This window comes from Lactuca saligna, chromosome 4 (genome assembly GCF_052625555.1).
Source record: "Lactuca saligna cultivar CGN05327 chromosome 4, ASM5262555v1, whole genome shotgun sequence".
Lineage (NCBI taxonomy): Eukaryota > Viridiplantae > Streptophyta > Magnoliopsida > Asterales > Asteraceae > Lactuca > Lactuca saligna.
In genome coordinates, this window is record NC_136420.1 from 278518347 (window position 1) to 278524252 (window position 5906).

Consider the following 5906-nt stretch of genomic DNA (forward strand, 5'->3'; position numbering starts at 1 on the left):
GAAGGGCCACATTGCACGAAACTGCAGAAACCCAACCCAACTAATCAATCAAGCTTCTGGAGCAGGTGTTGGTCAGGCCTGCTACGGTTGTAGTGAAGTCGGGCATTTCAAGCGAAACTACCCCAAGGCAGCAACAACTGGCAACACCAGGAGAGTTCTAACTATGGGACGAGATGAGGCATTCGCCGATCCCACCGTTGTCATGGGTACGTTCCTTCTCGACAACTCTTATGCTTGCATCCTTTTCGATTCTGGTGCTTAAAGAAGTTTTGTTAGCCATTCATTCAAACATCATCTTAAACCTAGTCCTCAACCATTAACCGAAACGTTTACCGTCGAGATGGCTAACAGTGAGAAGGAGAACGCTAACGATATATTCATAGGCTGTACCCTTACCCTGAACGATCATTACTTTCCCATCGACCTAATGCTAGTTTCCAAAAAAGCTTCGATGTTATCATTGGCATGGATTAGTTGAGCCACAATCATCCTGATATCCTTTGTTACGAAAAGGCTATCCGTCTCAATCTTCCCTCTGGCCAGACTCTCATGATCTACGACGATAAACTTAGTTCCAATCTTCGCATCATTTCATACATCAAAGCTCAAAAACATCTACGAAAGGAGTGTTACGCATGTAATCAACGAGAAATAGGAGGTTAAATCCCTTGAGAGCATCCCCGAATTCTATAACTTTCCTGATGCCTTTCCTGAAGAGCTCTCGGGAATTCCTCCCAAACGTCAAGTCGAGTTTCGCATCGACCTAATTCCTGGAAAAAATCTTGTAGCCAAGTCTCCATATCGCTTAGCTCCATCATAAATGCAGGAGTTATCCAGTCAGCTCAATGAGCTACTTAGTAAAGGGTTCATCAGACGAAGTTCCTCACCCTAGGGAGCCCCGATGTTATTTGTGAAGAAGAAAGATGGATCCTTTCGGATGTGTATAGACTACCATGAGTTGAATAAGTTGACCATCAAAAGCCGTTATCCTCTTCCTCGAATAGATGACCTTTTTGATCTACTTCAGGGATCCAGCTATTTCTCGAAGATAGACCTTAGATCAGGGTACCATCAGCTACGAGTTCATGAGAGTGATGTTTCCAAGACAACATTCAAGACTCGATATGGACACAACGACTTCGTAGTGATGACCTTTGGTCTAACCAACGCACCGACAATGTTCATGGACCTGATGAACCGGTTGTGTCGCCCCTTTCTGGACAAGTTTGTTATCGTGTTCATTGACGACATACTTGTGTATTCCAGAAGCGAAGAAGATCACAAACAACACTTGAGGTTGGTGTTGGAAACTCTTAGATCGGAAAAGCTGTATGCGAAATTCTCCAAGTGCGAATTCTGGATCCAGAAGGTAACTTTCCTTGGTTACGTGGTAAGCGAGGAGGGTATACACGTGGACCCGTCCAAAATCAAGGCGATAGAGAATTGGTCAGCACCGAAGACACCCACAGAAATCCATCAATTCTTGGGTATCGCCGGATATTATCGCAGATTCATTCAGAATTTTTCCAGAATCGCCAAACCCCTAACTGCTTTGACACAGAAAGGTATACCCTTTTGTTGGAGTGAAAGGCAAGACACTGCTTTCCAAACATTAAAGCGATCCTTGTGCAGTGCACCTATCCTGTCCCTGCCCGAATGGACAGAGGATTTTGTTATCTATTGCGATGCATCCAATCAAGGTTTAGGTTGTGTGCTTATGCAGAGAGGAAAAGCTATCGCTTATGCCTCAAGACAACTAAAGGCATGATATGTGCATATTTAGTGTGTATTAAGTATAGTTTTTTTATTCATATATTAGCTAAATTATTGCATATTATGGACAAAAGGTACTTAAAAGTGTTAAATTATGTTTTTCAGTCCAAAGATGAAGCTCGGAAGCGAAAAGAAGCAAGAGAAGCGGTTAGAAGCTCAAGAGTGGAATGAAGAAAGAAAACACCCATAAAAAAAGGCTTCTACTCGTCGAGTCGAGCCTGGACTCGACAAGTCCGGTCGCGGAATCAGAAGGATAATGATTCGGAAGTCAAGATAGTTATCGCAATACGGAGAATGTGAGAGGGACTCGACGAGTCACCATATGACTCGACGAGTCGGAACGCATATATAAAGAGAACTCCACAAATCGAGAGGGGGAAATTCTGGGAAGTTTCAGAAGTCCTTAGCTGCGAATAAGAAGCCAGAAGAACCCTAGAAGTCGACTAAGGAAGCTAGAATTCAATTCCGGGAGTAATTAAGGCATAATTTCATCATTCTACTTATTTCTTTTGTTTTGTCAACATGATTAAGCAACTTGAACTTATTTGTTTGCTGTTATTTACCTTAGTTATGAACTCAATTCTTTAGACTTCTGTTTGGGAATACAAAGTTGACAATATGGTTTGATTGATTGGTAGGATTAATTTTAAGTTGGTGAATTATTGTTATTTTAGCTTGCTAAAGAACCTTGTGTATGAATGATAATTAATTTTCTGTTAATAGGAAGATAATTAATTAGCATGAACATCTATTGAATATCAACCTCATATGATATGTGACCACTATACCATATGTCTAGAATTAATGAATATGAAACTAGGATTAATAAGGAAATTGAGTAAATTCATGTGCATGCTTGTAAGATGACCATCAAACAAGAGGTTAATTAAGAATAATGAATTAATTAGCTATTGCAAGTCTAACTTAACCCGAATAATTAATCTAGTAAATATAATTAAATTAAGCAATTGGCCACTGTTTGAATTAGTTTATTTGCTAAGGATTAGGGTAGTGAACATAAACCTAATCACTTGAATCGGTAACCAACGAAAGAATTAATCCATTGCACTATTACCTTGAAATCAACCACAAAGTTAACCAAGTTGAACTAAACAGAAGTTCCTTTCCCATTATTGAATATAGTTAAATTGTCATTTTCTAGTCTTTAATTAGTTTTAGTTAGTAAGTTTCTAGTCTTGTAAAATTAGAGAAAAACCCCTATTTTCTTAACCAAACTTAGATAGAATTAGTTTTTAATTTAATTTGCCGTTCCCTGTGTTCGATACCCTGCTTATTTAGCTATACCACAATTGATAGGTTCACTGCCTTTTGTGTTTTATTTGATAATTAAAGTAGGATTAAAACTAAGTGAGTTTTACACACATCAAGTTTTTGGCGCCGTTGCCGGGGAACGGTTCTAAAATTAGTATTAAAATTCTAGTTCAATCGATCCTTTGTGTAAGATTCATCTTACACAAAGTTAATTTCTGTTTAATTTTTGTTTAAGTTTTTAGGTAAAAAAAAAAAAAAAACGTTGATTTTAACTTGAACTCGCCAAGTGCATTCGCCCCGACTCGGCGAGTACAACGCTGAATCAGATTAAACTTTTTGTTCTTTTTTATGCATTTTGTTTTTTTTGTTTTGTTTGCAGCTAGTTCATGACTCGAGGATATGCTACACCTCTGGTTCCCCCTCTTGAAGATCCGGAAACCGCATTAAGAAGAAACAAGGGCAAAACCGTTGGAGAAACCGCTTCTTCAAAGAACTCACCACTCAAAAACCTCAAATCCGTTTTTAGCAAGAAAAGGAGCAGCAAATCAGGAGCATCCAGTGCATCATTCACAATCGAAGACCCGATCCCAAAAGACACCGAATACGAGACCGAGGAAGAAAGCGAGCACACATCCGAGTTTGAAGATGATTTAGCCACCGCTATGGCTAATATTGACGAAATCCCCATGGGGGAGAGGATGCGTGATGACACTGGCTCGGGACTTGTGCAACCCGCAATTCTCGCTACCGCTACGTTTGAACTCAAGGGCCATATTCTCGCTCAACTCAAGGAGATACCTTTTCACGGGAGAGATCATGAAGACGCCTATATAGCACTTGGATGAAGTAAATGATGTGGCAGATTACTTCAATGTACCTAATGTGCCCCGCGAAATCCAGCTACTACGCATGCTTCCTGTCACATTTAAAGGAGCTGCAAAGGATTGGTTGAAGTCACTCCCTCCTGGATCGGTTACCACATGGGCCAAGATGAAAGAAGAGTTCATAGATCATTTTTGCCCACCTTCCAAGATAGCCAAGCTAAAGAAAGCCATCGCCAACTTCGAGCAACAACCTGGAGAATCTCTTTATGAAGCTTGGGAAAGATACAAGAGCCTACTTAGAAATTGCCCCCACCATGATCTTAATAGCCAACAAGAGGTCTCTATCTTTTATGATGGGATCAATGTCACCACAAGGCAACTACTCGATTCACAAGGCCCGCTCACCCGAAAGCCACCTCCGGAAATAAAGGAGTTAATTGAAGAATTCTCCAGGCACTCTAGAGAATACCACAACCCGAGGAATGAAGTGAGTCGTGGAGCAGTAAAATCGGTGAACGATGGCATGGCGGCGGTAATAGCTAAACTCGATAGCCTAGACCGAAGAATGACGAAAATGGATCAAACGATCCATGCTATTAGAGTTGGATGTGAAAATTGTGGCGGCCCCCATCTTACCAAGGATTGTGATCGAGACGAAAATGGAAATAAAAAGGCTCAAGTATTCTATTCCAGTGGCGATAGATACGATGAAGACTGGAGGAAACCCAAGAAGGAATGGCTCCCATACGAAGAGTATAAAAAGGCTAAGGGGGAAAAATACAAACAGAGGGAGAGGGGATATTATCAAAAGGAAGAGCCGGTGACGGAAAAGAAGGTGAATTTAGAAGATATACTTACAAGATTCATAACCGCATCCGAGAAAAGACATAATGATCATGATGTGGCAATGCAAGAAACCAGAAACATGTTGAGGAATCAGCAAGCTTCCATTCTCAACATTGAGAAACAGCTAGGACAACTTGCACACCAAGTGAACGAAAGAAGACCGGGCCAACTTCCGAGCGACACCGAGCCCAATCCAAGAAATGAGAACGTGAGCGCAATAACTTCCAGAAGTGAAGAAAAATGCACAGAAGCACAAAGGATCTCCATGAAGAAGGTAGACAAGGTAGAAGAACCGGAGCTAGCTAAACCCGACCCGACTCGCCGAGTCACTCCTGTGGACTCGACGAGTCCATGCGAAAAAGAGAAACCCATCAATTCTTCGAAACCTTATAAGCCTCCACTGCCATACCCAACCAAAGCCATGCCTGCAGAAAAAGTTGAAGCATACAGAACCTTCATGAATCATGTTAATGCTCTACAAGTTAATGTGCCATTCGTGGAAACAATACTTCAAACGCCTAAATACTTCAACTTGCTTAAGGGTCTTTTTGCTGCTAGGAAGGATTTGGCTGAAGTTGCAGAAATCTTGATGAGTGAACTACCTAAAAAGAAGGGTGATCCTGGCAATATGGTGATTCCGTGCCAATTTGGTAATGAGATCTTCACACAAGCATTAGCTGACTCGGGGGCAAGCATCAATATGATGCCTTTGTCATTCTATAAGAAGATGAATCTACCAGAACCAAAACCGGTGCATATGAAGATCCATTTGGCGGACAAGACAATAATCCATCCAAAAGGCGTTTGCGAAGATCTCCTTATAAAAGTTGACAAGTTCATATTCCCAGTAGACTTCGTGGTTGTTGATATGGAAGAAGATCCCGAAATTCCAATTATTTTGGGAAGATCCTTCTTAAACACCGCATGTGCCTTAATTGATATAAGTGAGTCTACATTGACATTGAGAGTGGGTGATGAGGCTATGAAGTTTAAAGCTATTCCAGAAATCAAGCAAGAAGAGGAAAAGATTGAAAAAGTCTCAATGATCCAATTGGATGATGAGATATTAGAGAAAGAGCTTGCACATTTGATGAAGGAAGATCCAAGAAAGTTTGTGATACACTCTGAAGAAGAAGGAGATGTTAAAAAGGACTTGTAAGAATTGGAAAAGCTACTGGAAGGAGCCCACTC

At 40.8% G+C, this 5906-nt stretch overlaps 1 non-coding gene across 1 annotated transcript; it reads right to left on the minus strand.

Moving 5' to 3' along the window:
• Positions 1–4083: 4083 nt before the first annotated feature.
• On the minus strand, positions 4084–4190 carry LOC145044713 (small nucleolar RNA R71). Its single transcript, XR_013681658.1, has one exon. It is a non-coding gene; the product is annotated as a small nucleolar RNA R71 (small nucleolar RNA).
• Positions 4191–5906: the final 1716 nt, after the last annotated feature.